This window comes from Schistocerca serialis, chromosome 8 (genome assembly GCF_023864345.2).
Source record: "Schistocerca serialis cubense isolate TAMUIC-IGC-003099 chromosome 8, iqSchSeri2.2, whole genome shotgun sequence".
Lineage (NCBI taxonomy): Eukaryota > Metazoa > Arthropoda > Insecta > Orthoptera > Acrididae > Schistocerca > Schistocerca serialis.
The window spans coordinates 52,484,102-52,500,495 of record NC_064645.1 but is presented as its reverse complement, the minus strand read 5'-3'; the positions used below and the strand labels follow the sequence as shown (position 1 = coordinate 52,500,495).

At 38.7% G+C, this 16,394-nt stretch overlaps 1 protein-coding gene across 8 annotated transcripts in view; it reads right to left on the bottom strand.

Annotated features, from left to right (window-relative positions):
• Positions 1-16,394, bottom strand: part of LOC126416105 (gastrula zinc finger protein XlCGF17.1) — a 172,526-nt gene that overhangs the window by 134,697 nt on the left and 21,435 nt on the right. Inside the window, exons 3-5 of one of the 8 annotated variants that reach the window (XM_050083607.1) lie at positions 12,210-12,367; positions 8,331-8,574; positions 5,890-6,131 (exon numbers count right to left, since the gene is read on the bottom strand). The exons of 4 other annotated variants lie outside the window; for them this stretch is intronic. The gene's annotated coding sequence lies outside the window, so the exon portion shown is untranslated. The remainder of the gene's footprint in view (positions 1-5,889; positions 6,132-8,330; positions 8,575-12,209; positions 12,368-16,394) is intronic. 3 more of the 8 variants (XM_050083609.1, XM_050083610.1, XM_050083608.1) reach the window with 3 other exon arrangements.

Below are 16,394 nucleotides of genomic sequence, written 5' to 3'. Positions count from 1 at the left end.
ATTACATATACAATACTGACTTTGAGCCTGGGATCACAAACTCGTCCACTTGGTGGAGTTGTCAAAAAATAAATGAAAACCAAGTAAAAACATAACACAAAATTGACTTTGACTCTCCTGTACCATTGCCCAGGAGAAGAACATTCAAAGGTGCTCAAAGTGGTGACCCTGGACACCGATACACTCGTTGAATGAAAGAATTATTTACTGCTTCCAGTGTTGCGTGCTGAAGAGAATTAAAAGCAAGCACGATACGTTCCTGCATGTCCTCTGGAGTTGTTGGGATATCGCGATAGACAACGTCTTTAATGCATGCCCAAATAAAAAAGTCCAGAGGATTTAAATCAGGAGACCTAGCAGGCCAAGTAACTGTTCCTCCTCGATCAATCCATCTGGCAGGATACCTTCAGTTCAGAACACGACGTGCATGCAAGGCATTATGTGCTGGACATCCATTGTGTTGATACCACATAAGCATTCTGGTTCTTAGCGGCACTTCATCCAGAAGAAGAGGAAGAATTCGTCTGAGGAAGTTGGCATACTCTATGTTGTTTAGACTACCATTGATGAAATAAGGGCCAATAATTTTAGTACCAAGCATCCCACACCAGACATTAACTCACCATTGTCGCTGATGATCCACCTGTCTAAGCCATTGTGGGTTGTCGGTGGATCAACAATGCATGTTCCTTGTATTTACCTGTCCCTTGTTTGAGAAGGAACATTCATCAGTAAATAGAACATTGGAGAAGTAGTTCAGGTTGGCAAGGATTTGCTGTGCCCACTGACAGAACTGAACACGATTCTGGAAATCATTCCCATATATTTCTTGATGTAGGTGTACATGGTAAGGATGGAACTGGTGACATGTAAGAATACGATGTACACTGGTTTTAGAAATTCCAATCTCGTGTTCAAGCTGTTGTGTGCTTACATGTGGATTAATAGCAATGGAAGTGAGAACATTAAATTCGGCAGCTTCATCTGTGGGAGTGCTATGACAATTGCATTACTATGGGTTGAAACTTCCTGTTTCCTGAAGCACCGCAACAAGACAAGAAAACATCCGTCAGGAAGGTAGGTTCTTGTCAGGATATCGCTCTCTGTACAGTTCCACTGCCTGCATAGCATTTCGCCTACATTCAACTTCAACAAAAACAACAACAACAACAACAACAAAAGAAATGTTATGTCAATGCGGTTTGTAGAAAGGACACCCCTGACTGTATGCCTACTCTACACAACTGTGTTTAAAAGGACTAAACTACTGTACTAAATGTACCTATACATAATAAAACAGTATTGCAATTACTATTCTGCTAACTTACATTCCCCATAGATCACTAGCATTTCTACATTTGGTGTACATTCTACTCACACAACTCTTCGACTGACGGAATGACGGGTGTGCATTCTACTTATGTTTACATTTGTCCTCTGTCAACGTCAGCATGTGGATGTGTTCCATTACCCCGAGTACCTGCACTAAGTGCTGTTAGCGTCAACGTCATTGCTGTGTTATGTAATTAATAACGTTGTGTTTCAGTGAATAGGTCTTTAGGAGACTAAATGAATTACCAAATAAAAAATATAGGGTGCCATTTTAAAAAGTCATACTGCTGTTCATATCTTTTTAAAAAACACAGCTGCAATGAAGGCAACACGCTGATTGATGACCCCCTGATGGCTAAAGAACATCTGCTTGAAACATTTTGTAATTTCCATCTGGACAAGCAGTTATTTAGGGTGGTTAAGATAAATGGGACACCCTGTATATAAAAAATACGCAATCATGTTCAGCAGCACATTTCACCTGTGTATAAGTGTAATTTGTTTTATTCTTTTACATAAGGTGCACGTACTGTTGTCGCTGGAACACTGATCTGACTTGGCTCATGTACACTACCTGTACAACCCCAAATGAATCGCGTAAGTTGTGTTAACTTGTGTGCATTTTTATACTTCTTACTTGTTGATGTTTGCACATAATAAATTATACCATTCTTTTCTCTCTTATTTTAGTTACACTGAAAATCGGGCTATAATATTCACAAACTGGTCTGCAAAATAAACATATTTAGTAGATGTATAATGAATTTCTTTTTCTCATACAACACAGCAGCTGTGAGCCTTGTCCATTTCACCAGAATATGGGGAAGGCTCAAGATTAAATACATTTCCTTGAAATTCATCCAACAAGTTTCTCTCTGAAACCTGACTTTCCTGCAACTACAAGGGGCATTCAATAAGTAATGCAACACATTTCTTTTCTCAGCCAAGTTCAGTTGAAAAAAATGGAGAATTTGTTGTGGGACATCATGGAATATTTACACTTTTGTTGCTATTGTTTCATGAAGTTCTGTTAAGTGGCAGCACTATGCATAGCCTTCAAAATGGAATCTGTAACTGATGCGCGTTCCAAGCACAGAGCTGTCACTGAGCTGCTTTTGCAGAAACCCTGAGCATCACAGATATTCACAGGTGCTTGCTGAATGTCTACAGAGACCTGGCAGTGAACAAAAGCACTGCAAGTCCTCGGGTGAGGCATCTGTCATCATTGCAACAAGGTCGCAAAAACCTATGCCAGCTGGCCGCACATAGCTGTGACTCTTTCAATGTTGGAATGTGTGGACACACTCATTTGAAGTGGTCAACAGATCACAATCAAAACACCTTGCTGCACAGCTGGATATCTCTGTTGGTAGTGCTGACAAACCAATGAATTGCTCATTATAAGGCTATTCGTGACAATATTTTGTTGAACATGAAAAATAGGTTCATCACTAAAAACTGGAAACAAAACAGCAATCCAAAGAGTGGCATCCATCACCTCTCCTCAGAAGAAAAAATTCAAAGCCACACCCTCAGCCAGTAAAGACATGGCAATGGTCTTCTGAGACTTGGAAGGTGTTATTCGGTTTGATGTCCTCCCTCGTGATGTAACAATCAACTCTGAAGTGTACTGTGCTACCCTCAGGGAACCGAAGAGACTCCAGCGTGTTCAACACCACAAAAATGCAAAGTACTTCTCCTTCTCCATGGCAATGCAAGACCTCACAAAGTCTGCTTACCTGAGAGAGCTTACAAAACTTCTTTGTACTGTTCTTTCTCATCCACCCTACAGCCCAAATCTAGCACCTTCCAACTTTTTGCATTCCACAGGAAGTGATACATGGAAGGTGGGGAGGTTACTGATGCAGCAAGACTGACTCCATTATCGACCAGCAGAGTGGTATCGAGCGGGCATACAGGACCTAACAGGAAGATAGTGTCACAATGTACAGAAATTATGTCAAAACATGGGGTTTTGCAGCCAAAAGAGTGGGAAATAATATGATGTACTGGAATCCTGATAAAACCAAGCTGCTTTCAGACAAAAGTGTTGCATTACTTACTGAATGCCTCTTGTAGTTTTATATAGTTGTTCCACATTAAATAGCTATGCATATTTTATAATCATGATTGCTTCCAGTGATTATTCATCAAGAGTGTAATCAAATAACAAAGAGGGTTTCTGCTTATGCAAACAAAATATATAACACACATTTGTGTGGAGGGTCAGTCAATGGCCAAGTGACAGTCCTTTGCAGATGTTTCTGGATTTTTTTTTTGGTATTTTCTGATGTGGCCTCTCTTTCAACAACAGCATCATCCATGAAAAGCCTGACAAAATTTACAGTACACACCAGGTCATGCATGCAATTCATGAACAGAAGCAGTGTTTATAGCACTTCACTGGCATACACTCAAAACTACTTTAAATCTGATGACCTCTTCCCATTGAGAAACACTGCAAGACATGGGGTAGGACACAATAACTCTTTTAGACATTTGTATACTGACTGTTGTTTGTCTTAATTTATTTGCATTTTCTGTGACCATGCCAAGGCTTTCAATTGGGTAGATCACAGAAATCTACTAGGGAAACTAAAATAGTATGGCATTAGAGATTTCCCCTTTCATGGTTGGACTCATATCTTAATAACAGCAAAAGGTCACATTAGGAGTAAGATTGAATTCTGAGTGGGGAAATATTACATATGATGAGCAGAAAGGTTTTGTGCTGTTCACAGTCTACACAAATGCTTGGAAGACTCTTCAAAGACTGAAATGTTTGCTGATGAAACACATTGACAAAGGGCTCGAACACATCCACACCAGACACAGCTAAGATGATAATGGAACAGGCTTACAGCTGAGTCACAACAGACTGTTTAGTCTCTAATCTTGCAAAACTAGAATGCCACTCCAAACAAATAAAAATTACTTTGACATACTGGAAGTACAGGAAAGAGGGCAAATGCAAATGAATCTGAGCATGTGAAGTTCCTAATTACCCAGTAGGAAAATAAATTCAGATGGCACCAGCATGTGCGTAAGGTAACAAGAGAGCTCAGTTCTGCCTGCTTTGCATTCATAAATTTTTCTCCCCTTGTTGACCAGGCAAGATTGCTATCACACGTTCACTCATTTTGGCTGTATGGCAAACTTTTATCTATTTACTTTTTTTTTTCTCTGCGCTGAACCATCAAAATGAAGGCTTTTGCAAACCTCAGAAATAATATTAATTACACTTACTTGTTACAATTGTTGCACCTTATTACATTTATTACTTTACAGCTAATATACTACAGGCTTATACCACAAACAATGTATTAAAATTGACTAAATGAATATAAACATTTTTATAACAGAAAATATTTTAATTTTGTGTTAAAATTATTTCCATTATATGTTCTTAGAGAGACCTGTATTTTGTTAATCTAAATCAAACCACTAGCATATGAGCTTTGATCTGTAATTTTTAATTTCATTCCTCACCAAAAGTAGTTATATTTTGCTCTGCTGTTGTGATCATGTACATCACTTCATTTGATAGGTTCAGCTGTTTGATCAATAAAAATGAAAGTAATTTAAAAGTTTGTAAAGGATATACAGTTAACTACTTGTTATGCATAAACACTTCATGACATGACTTTCTATGGCCTATTCCGGGTATTACTGCCCTTTTGTGCAACAGCAATAATCTTTTTAAGTGCACATCAGCTGTGCAGCCCAATTATTCAATTCCATAGTTAAGAAAAGGGGTAAATTATTCCACAGTATACTATTTTTAGTGTTTGGCTAGACACTACTTTTGTGAGATAGCTAAGGAGACATAAGCCATTGCTGACTTTTCCACATAAAATTAATGTGGTTTATCCATCTCAGATTTTCACCCACTTACACAGCGCAAGAAATTTACAGCTGCCAGATTATTCTGTTGATATGTTACATAAATTATTCACATTGATTTGGCAAAAGCTGCCTGTTTTAAATGTCACTAACTGAGATTTGATAACATTCTCTTTGACATCCTGATTGTTGAAGTATTTACTTAATTCTGTTACATCACTCCTTTCACATTCTAGCAAGGAATAAGACTAATGAGTTGTTCAATGTCATTCATATATGAGGAACAAGAAAGGAGCAAGGATTGAGCTGTGATGTACACCTTGTCTTAGTGTTAAAACTGATTCAACACGTATGTAGCTACAAGATGCATCAGTGGATTTACGATACAATATGGCTAGTGGCCAGCCCTTTTCTTTATTTTTATTTATTTTTTAGAACCAACCTATGATTTATCTGAGTTGGAAGCTTTTGTCAGTCTAAAAAGATACCTGCAATCTGCATCCTTCAATCCTACTAACAGAACACTTCTTTGAAGAACTGTGTAATTGCTGAGATCATGATTAGCTCTTTTCTAAATCCGTGCTGAGAATCTGTAAGGAGTTTGTGCTTTGAGAAGAATGTTCTAAACTGAGGTAGTACAATACATTCGAATATGTTACTTAAGATGGGAATTAATTATACTCGTCTATAGTTGGAGACATCTTCGTTACTTGCCTTTTTTATACTGCTTTCATAACACTCATTTGTAGGACTGGGAGATACATGTTCTTCCTAAAATGTGGAAGTTAATCATGTAGGTATCAGGTTTTTAAGTTCCTTTTAAGCCAACTGAGTATTTGCACTAGAATGCCAGCCTGTCCTGATGAATACATTTTGCATACTTCTTGTTCATTTACCTCCACAAATTCAAATTCAACACATCAAGTGATGTGTCAATAAGGTCTTGGCCAGTGTACCTGTAATGTGTGTCAATTAGTCAACTGGAGATGTGAAATAGTTATTAAAATATTACATAATATATTTTTTGGGTTTTTCACATTTTTACCATCTTGTCTAATGCTGAATGGTTTCATATTAATCTTTCTGGGACATTTATGTTATTTGTCAATTAGCACCATCAATGTTTCACTTATGTTATCAACTCCTCTGTTGCTTTGCTGTTATTCTGCTTCCTAATGCTTGCAATTTCAGTTTTAAGTTATGTAAGTCTTATTCTATTTTTCCTCAAAAATCTGCATGGTAGTAGCTTTATAAAGCAGAACGATTTAAATCACGTACACTCTGCCTGAGTCTAATCAGACCTGAAGGCAGCTTCAATGTAATATTACTTCCATTCTGGCAACATTTACTACCTTTCGTATTTCTCTGACAGGACATAGATAATCATGATATCTCAACAGAGTTGAATAGAAATCACTCCATTTGTTGTCAGAAATGTCCACCTGGCACACCAAATCTTATTTCTTCTTTGTTCGTTTGTATTTAAAGACACTAGTATTTGTGCTATTCAGAGCTTGTGACTGCACAATAACTTTCACAGTGCTCTCTCATTGCATTTATGCCTTGAAAATGACCAAGAAGTGACCTATTGAAATATCAGCAGTTGTTCAAGATGTCACCTGGCTGCATTCTTGCAAGTCATTTCAACATTTCATATTCTGAGAGAAACTCAAATTTCACAACTTTCATTATTTCTGGCACAGCTAAATTCGTGTACTCAATCACCTGACAAAAGTCAGAATAATGAAAATGTTAGCTTCTGAAATTTACTTTTAAGCATACTTTTAAATGTACCTATTTGCCACTCAACACCACCTCTATGCCATAAGTAGCAATTTATCCTAATTCATATTGACGCTGACGTAAGTCACACTAGTGAAAATGTTTCTGTTCACTGTAGTGTGTTACTGTTACTCTAGTGTCCGAGCTTAGTATATCTAAAAGGTTATATCAACTTCAGGCAATAGTGAGTTTCATGTTTAGTATTTGAATTTGCATCAATATTAAGGTCATTAAATACAGTTAAGGTCATTAGAACCAGTCTGACCAATAACACCACTAGGTCTGTTCAAATGGCTCTGAGCACTATGCGACTTAACTTCTGAGGTCATCAGTCGCCTAGAACTTAGAACTAATTAAACCTAATTAACCTAAGGACATCACACACATCCATTCCCGAGGCAGGATTCGAACCTGCGACCGTAGCGGTCGCTCGGTTCCAGACTGTAGTGCCCAGAACCGCACGGCCACTCCGGCCGGCACTAGGTCTGTTTCTGAAACACTGTACATGAGCATTTGGTGGGGAATATACCATAATCACTTCTTGCTTCGATAACTTAAGATAATTACTGCAAAACACAACACTTGTCATTTTGACTGATCCTTCTTTGTTGTGGTTTTCAAGAAAATAAATTCTTTAAACGTTATATGTTTATGTGCTAAACATTCTTCGTTTACATGAAATGTCAAATCTGCGTACAATTTCAAGCTTGTGACAAAATCCCCCATTGTCTTTGTCATGAACAACTGGTCACGATGGCTGCTGTTGTAGCAATCACTTACAGCCCATACACAGCTTGTGATTTATTGGCAATAATTATTTGCAAGTACGTACCCTTCTAATTTATAATAAATTACTTCACTGGATTTTATCCATGTTCAGTTATTACCAACACATTTGGTGGATGTCCCTCTGCAAATATTTGCAACAAATTGAGTTTGTTTCTCCGATATGTAAACTGAAATGCATTATTTTTAAGAGTGTTATTTTTTCTTGTCGATTTACCACTTCGGGTGAGTCACTTTTTTTTAAGTTACATATTTTTTTTGCAATGTCCTATAGCAATACCTGGATCTTTATGACTATGTTGCAATGACTGACTACTGGCTTTTCTCAAAGTATTCTGGCCTGAGATACACTTTAACTACATCTCTCAATAACAGTATGCTATCCCTCTATCATAAAAATCTCTCTTGGGTGTAGTCTGGGGCAACTGGATCATATTCCTTACTAGCTCTATCACACAGGTCACTTATCTGGGTAATGAGTTTAGCCTTTCCCTTCCTATGTTATTCATGGCTTGAGTATTCATTGTGTACAATTTTAATTATGTCGAGCAAAGGTATATAATGAAACTTATCACATACTTTTTTACCTGTAGTAATGAATTTCTTTATTTATACAGGACCATTGTCGCAAACTTCTTGCAACGGCATTTGTGTTGCCTATGTTCATATTAAATAGTTTCAGCAATAAGTTTCTATAACAATGAAGGGCTGCCTTGCTTTCATTTTTATGTGCATCACTGCTGCATCCATAATCAGAATATGCTCATCTCTTTTTTCCGTTGACTTGCAATATTCTTCACCACTGCATTAACAGGATGCCAGGCTTAACATCTGCAAAAATGTTTTGTGCATATACGATGTTTACATTAATTGGGACAAGCACATTTCACATGGAATTGAAGTTGGTTAGTTGTGAGCAATTTTATCTGCCTGATTATCAAACTCTTGGTGGACTATTGTTACCTTGACTAAGGACAGTAATTGTAGGTCCCCCACTGTTCAGCTGAGTGCTTGTATGTTTAGCAACAGTGTGCGTTATTTCTGTGTTCTCAGCAGGAAAACTTTGTGTTTGTGTTAAAATGGGCATTTCACCTAAGAACACACATTGCGTCCTGAACAGACATCTAATGGGTATATTAAGACACTGGCTCTGTTGTTGGCACGGGAAAAATCTATTGTATTAAGAATTATTAAGGCATATAGAGAAACTTCCTCCTCTCTCCAAAGAGAAAAATCAGATGTAGACAAAAATGAAAAACCACCTCTAGAACTGACAAAACTCTACTTATAAACAATATAATTTATCCTCAGAGGACAAGTAAAGATTATAAACCATGTAATTTACCATCACACGAGAAGTGAAGACCTTCAGAGAGAGTTACTGGCTGCTATGGTTGGAATTGCTTTTCGACGGTATGGCGTAGGCTTCTCCATTGTGGGCAGAAGGCATGAAAGCCAATAAAGAAGCAATTGTTAACACCTGACATGACGAAAAAATGGTTGCCTTAGGCCAAATAATATAAATCTTTGACCTCCATGGCTGGAAAACACATAAGCTTCAGTAAGGAGTCATACTTTATTGTTCAAAGATATGGAACAAGGGTTGTCAGCAGAAGAACCCACAAAGCAGTGAGAGTTGAGCATCTTTAACAGTCTGTAAAATACCCTCCCAAAAGAAATTTTTGGGATTTCTTCACTGCAACTGGTCCTGGGGAACTTGTTCAAGATGATGACATGTTCAACCAAAACATGGAAATCCTTACACAGAGGATTGTGCCATTGCTACAAACCTTTGCATTTGGTGGAGGAACATTTCAACATAATCTGGCACAATGTCATACTTCTAAAGCAGTCAAGATTTTCATAAAAGAAGACAACATTAATCTGCTTCAGTGGCTTGGTAATTCATTAGAATTAAATCCTATTTAAAATTTATGGAGTAATGTGAAACGACGACTTGGTATAATAGACTGTAATAAAAGGATCCGTGTTATTAAATGTGCTAAAGTGTGGTTTCAGGACCACAAATTACAAACCATTTGCTCTAACCTGGTCGAATATCTGCCACTACATGTTCAGAAGCTCAATAATCTTCTTGTCCCAATTAATTTGCACACTACTGAATTCAAGGACATCACCGCTAAGGTAAAGAAACTATTTATTTTATGGAAGTGAGCAATAAGAATATTATGTAAATTTGATTACTGAAAATCAGGCAGATGCCTGAAGAGGCTTGAGATCCCTTTACTTACAAAACAATTAAGATGATCCTCTTTGCAAAATTATGTGAAAAACAACACTTGCAGCTTTGTATTCAACTTATGTACTCTTCAAGCATCACAAATTGCTGGAGTGGCACATTTTCGAAGGAGGAGAAATTATTTACTAAATAGTTCAATGAATAATAATATAAAGAAAGATGCACTCATCTTTTTTGTTTGTCCTTAATACACTGCTCATCGTTTAGCTAGATGAACTCAAGCCTAGGATTTTTATTCACAAAGTGAAGACTGTTTCACATTTTTACAGCACATTTTATTTCACATTTTAACTTCATCACAACAGTAAAAATAAACCATTCACATTTTTAGCATTAAATCAAGCTTTTTTTTTTTGAGCCTTTATGGAACAAAATACATGCGACAGGTGTGCTGAAATGAAGACTAATGCACACACTCCTTACCAACTACTGACAAATAATAATTTGGCACACATTCAGTTCTAGATATTAAAACATAAACTTCTAGTATGTTCTAGAAGCTGTACTGTTCATATTAATGATTATAATAACTTTCAGTTTTTGTATTATTATCAATTTTATGTAAACTTATCATTATTCACTGTTTCAAAAATCAAAGGATAAAAGCATGGTAAAACTTACTTTATAAAATTTCAAAACAAAAACTTTTGGATTCTAAAATATGTCACATGTAAAGGACAGCATTTATTTAACTTTTACAATATATTGAATTAGTTACAGAAAATTTAAATGTATTTTTGGAACAGATGGTAATAATAATTTTTTGTTTAGTGAACAAAAAAAAAAAAAAAAAAAAAATGGTTCAAATGGTTCTGAGCACTATGGGACTTAACATCTGTGGTCATCAGTCCCCTAGAACTTAGAACTACTTAAACCTAACTAACCTAAGGACATCACACACATCCATGCCCGAGGCAGGATTCGAACCTGCGACCGAAGCAGTCGCGCGGTTCCGGACTGAGCGCCTGAACCGCTAGACCACCGCGGCCGGCTTTAGTGAACAATAAATGTCCACAAACATTTATTGATAACTCATGTAAAGTGAAATGTATAAGATCACTAATTTTTATGGCAAAAAATTTTTACAATGAAAAGTGCAAATAATGTTTCAATATATTGTGAAATAATTTGGAAAAATACAGAATTTTTGTAAATACTTTAGTATAACGCATTGGTCCAGTAGACATGAATCCTGTACTCTATAACTGCAATTAGAATGAAAGTGGGGGGGGGGGGGGGGGGGGGGGAAGGATAGGATAGGATAGGATAGGATAGGATAGGACAGGACAGGACAGGACAGGACAGGACAGGACAGGACAGGATCACAGTTTTCTGTACTCTGAGGATGGTATTGCAAACTATATTCGCCATAGGAATCCCATAATCTTGGTTTGTTATACAATACATATACTCTCTTAATGGTATATGTTATTATTAACAAGATTGAGTTCAGAATTAACTCAGAATACCAGATTGGTTGGTTGGTTGTTTTGGGGAAGGAGACCAGACAGCGTGGTCATCGGTCTCATCGGATTAGGGAAGGATGGGGAAGGAAGTCGGCCGTGCCCTTTCAGAGGAACCATCCCGGCATTTGCCTGGAGTGATTTAGGGAAATCACGGAAAACCTAAATCAGGATGGCCGGACGCGGGATTGAACCATCATCCTCCCGAATGCGAGTCCAGTGTCTAACCACTGCGCCACCTCGTTCGGTCAGAATACCAGAAGTAGAAATAAATTCCACATATACTATGTATCCTTCTCTGGGGTTCAGAATGGAGCAGAAGTCTATAACAAGAGTCAGTGAGTATAGGCAGGAATCCGAAGATCCCAGAATATTCAAAAAGAATGTATAAGAACATTTAATTAGTCATAATTTCTACAATTTATTGGTATTCTTGGGTAAAGGGATGTAAATTGTGCCTAATATCTGTATTAGACAGATCCTGACTTTGCCGGTGTAAAAACAGCTGATAGTGGAGTGTGGTAAAATTACAATTAATGGTTTCTTCAAAATATAGACAAAAACAGCAGCTGAGTGATATAGGAGGAGGGGGAGGGGGGGAGGGGGGGAGGGGGGGAGGGGGGGAGGAGGGGGAGGGGGGGGGAGGAGGGGGGGAGGAGGGGGAGGAGGAGGTGGAGCGTTTTAGCTTTTCTTTATTTCAAAGAAGCTGTTTTTCTTCTAAAATAGACATACACAGTATTTACCAGATTTTCACTTCGAGTAGTTTAACTCTGGTTGGTTGGTTTGGAGCAAAATTGATTAAACTTCAAGGTCATCAGTCCCTTCATCCACTAAGTGGCAAACAAGCAGCAGTCATCAAAGGAAGGGGGTGAAAGGCAAATCCTGGAAAGCCCAAGTGTAACTAAAACACACAAAGACAAGGCATTAAAACTGAGAAATGAAAAAAAAATAAACAGAAAATAAAGTTGGGAAGTGTAGAGGCCAGGTTGAGGCACTGAGCGAGGGCTGCCAAGAGACCCATGGGGGTGGGGGAGGGAGCCATAAAGGTGTGATCCACTAATCCCTCAGGCAGTCAATGAGGTCAAAAAGCCCAACATTACAGGCATGAATAGAAGTCACCTTCGCAAGCAAAAAGTAACACCAGGCCAGCCAACTTGGCGCCGGCTGATAACATCAGAGGAAGTGTGTCAGGAAGATTAAGATGCCACCTCAAAGCAGACAAATTAGGGTAGTCTATGAGTAAGTGCGCCACCATCAGGTAGGCTCCAGATCGGCAGTGAGGGGGATCCTCACGTCTGTGAATGTGGCCATGGGTCAGCCAACTGTGGCCAATGCGGAGTGTACACAGGACGGTGGACCCCTGTGAGAAGCACGCAGGGAAGACTGCCACACGGTTGTGGTCTCCTTAATTGTCCTCAACTTATTTGGGAAGATCAGGGCAAACCATTGAGTTCCAGACTTCCAGCTGGAACTCAACAACCAAAGTTCCAGTTCTGGGACCGCCTTTCCAGAATCGGCACCATGGTTGACAGCTTAGCTAACTGGTCAGCTCAATCATTTCCCAAAATCCCAACATGACTGGGGGTTCAAATGAAACAACTGCATGCCCAGCTTGACAGAGGTCTGAGACAAGATCCTGGATATCAGTAACCAGCAGGTGAGGAGAGTAGCACTGATCTATAGCCGGAAGGCTGCTAAGGGAGTCACTACAGTTTAGGATACTCTTTGCGGTGTGGCTACAGGCTAATTTAATGGCCATCAATTCAGCATTGAAGACACTGCAGCCATTTGGCAGAGTGTGGAGTTCACTGCAATTAGTATGTGTGTATACAAAGCCTGTTTGTCCGTCAATTTTCACCCATCGGTAAACACCGCTTCCAAATCTGGATACTTCTAAATGACAGCCAAGAACAGGCGGTGAAACATCATGTGGTCAATGGAATCTTTTGGGCCAAAGGAGACTCTGAGACGAATCCGAGATCTGGGCACACGCCCTGTCTCCCTGACCTGAGGCAACAGTGGAGGAAGTGAGACAATGGAGGTATGCAGCAATAGTAAACCCAGTTCTGGGTCGCTGCTGTGGGAGGTGGAGCTCCCTTCCAGGAAAAAGGACATGGTAGTTTGGACGTTCAGGGAAGCTACGAACATGTATAGCATAATTCAGCAACTGCTGTTGGCATCTGATAGGTAATGGAGGGACTCCAGCCTCGATCAGTAGGCTGTTCACAGGGCTACTTCGGAAAGTTCCTGTTGCATCAGACCCCCACAATGATAAATGGGGTCCAGTATCCACAATCCGCAGCTGAGGGTGATACTGAACAATATGGAAGACTCCCACAGTCAAGACGGGACTGAATCTTGGCTTTGTAGAGCTGCAAAAGGGTAGAACGATCTGCACCCCAGCTAGTGTTACTAAGGCAGTGAAGTGTATCGAGGTGTCACCAGCACTTTCCCTTACGTTGGTGGAGGTGGGGAAGCCACGCCAGCTGGGAATCAAAGACTGTTCCCAGAAACAGGTGGGTCTCAACTAGAAGTAGTAACTGGTATGATGGTGACAATAGTGCACGACAAGTCTTGGCAGCTGAAAACCAGAAGTCATCGGTGAGAGCCCACAAATGCGCCTTTCATACGGCACCTTAGCTCTGGTCACAATTTGTTGTTCGTATACTTTACAGAAGTAACCAGCAGTTGCTTCTGCTTGTTAATGTGCAAACTGATTGGACAATACTGCAACCTGCATAGCCAATGGTGGCGAGTCATTGGCAAATACTACAAGCTGCCACATGGCAGGCTGTTGCTAAACCACTCAGCCTATTCAGAGTTGTCCAATGATTTGGTACACATGACTGCCTCCATTATTAACTTAATGAATCGTTCACCTTATTCAATTCACTTCCTTTTGTCTTCTGCTTTATATCTTCTCTGTGCATACAGTGATCACTATAACGTGGCTTAACATCAGAGTTTCTACTTTGTTCTCTGACTAGCCTGGCACAGTCCTACTGTCTGTCTACAGCAATTGAAACAAATATAATGATACATGCCCAATTAACATTTTTTTTTGTTTAAATTCTATTTTGGTTGGCACCAACATATACTTGTTTATAATGTGTATTGCAATGTTTCTTTTCCTTAACTATGTGCATTTTTTACTGGTCTGGAGATAAACCTCAGTCCTTACTTGCTTTTCTTCTTGAGAGTTTAACATAGTCATTCAATGATAAATAATAATAATAATAATAATAATAATAATAACCCCGTGGAGGCCCGGGAAAAGAATAGGCCTCCGGTATGTTCTGCCAGTTGTAAAAGGCGACGAAAAGAACAAACCACTAATAGGGCTAACCCCCCCTTTTAGTGTGATTGGTTGGTTCAGGACAGAACTAAAGAAGCCTCGGACAAGCACCGTCATGGTCGGGGACGACGCTTGAGCCCTATGCCCGCCCACAATGGTAACGACACTGCTAGCCAACTGGAAAATGATTTAAATCCAAATAGAGGTGTTTTGCAGGATATGCTTCCTGCAACCACCCTAGAAGGAAAACAAAGATAGAGGATGAGATGGTCAGATGAAGTTAACCGACACCTCATGTTCTGTTATTACCAAGCAACAAACCTAGGAACCAACACAACTGGATACAGATCACAAGTATACACAACATTTATTACCAGATACCCAGAATTAAAATTTTTAACAGAACAACGACTAACTGATCAGATCCGTGTAATAATAAAAAATAACAGGATACCCCAGTCAGAATTAGAACACATCAAACAACAAGTACAACAAATACTGGAACAAAATAATGTGCAGTCAGAAGAAGAAAATACAGTAACGAACTCAAACATCCCAGAGCAAACAAACAAAGAACAACACGCATCAATTCAACAATCAGAGGAAAATGAAATCTTAAGACAGCCACCAGAACAAGCACAAATAGAACACGAAGTGACACACATGTTAGATATAGAAGAAAAATTTCAGCTGACATATATAGAATACAAAGACACAAATACAGACATTAGACCATTCTTGCATAGATCACCAAATAACCCACAAGTTGAAACAACAATAACAACTATCAACACAATCATACACAACAAAATAAATGAAAATACAACTATGGAAGAGTTACAACTACTGGTTTATGTAGGAGCAATCACTACACTAAATATACACACTAGGCAGAGATCAGAACCAACCAACACACAGAAGAAACCCACAAAACCAGCATGGCAACACAGGCTACAGATCAGAATAGAAATACTGAGAAAAGATATCGGACAGCTAACACAATTTATAAGAAATGAAATATCAGACAAAAAACGAAAAAGGTTAGGTAAAATCTCACAACAAGAAGCGACAGAGCAATTAGATGAAAAGAAGCAGAAATTACAAGCATTGGCCAAACGACTTAGAAGATACAAAAAAAAGTGAAAATAGAAGGAAACAAAACCAAACATTCACCACAAACCAAAAGAAATTTTACCAGACAATAGATAACACGCACATTAAAATAGACAATCCACCAAACATAACAGACATGGAACACTTTTGGAGCAACATATGGTCAAACCCAGTACAACATAATAGACATGCACAGTGGATACAAGCAGAAACAGACACATACAAGATGATACCACAAATGCCTGAAGTGATAATCTTGAAACATGAAATCACCCGAGCAATTAATTCTACGCACAATTGGAAAACCACTGGAAATGATAAAATAGCAAATTTCTGGCTAAAGAAGTGCACTTCAACACATTCACATCTAACTAAATTATTTAACAATATAATAGAGGGAAACATTCCACGTGGGAAAAATTATATTATATGTCTGCTTGTGTCTGTATGTGTGGATGGATATGTGTGTGTGTGCGCGAGTGTATACCTGTCCTTTTTTCCCCCTAAGGTAAGTCTTTCC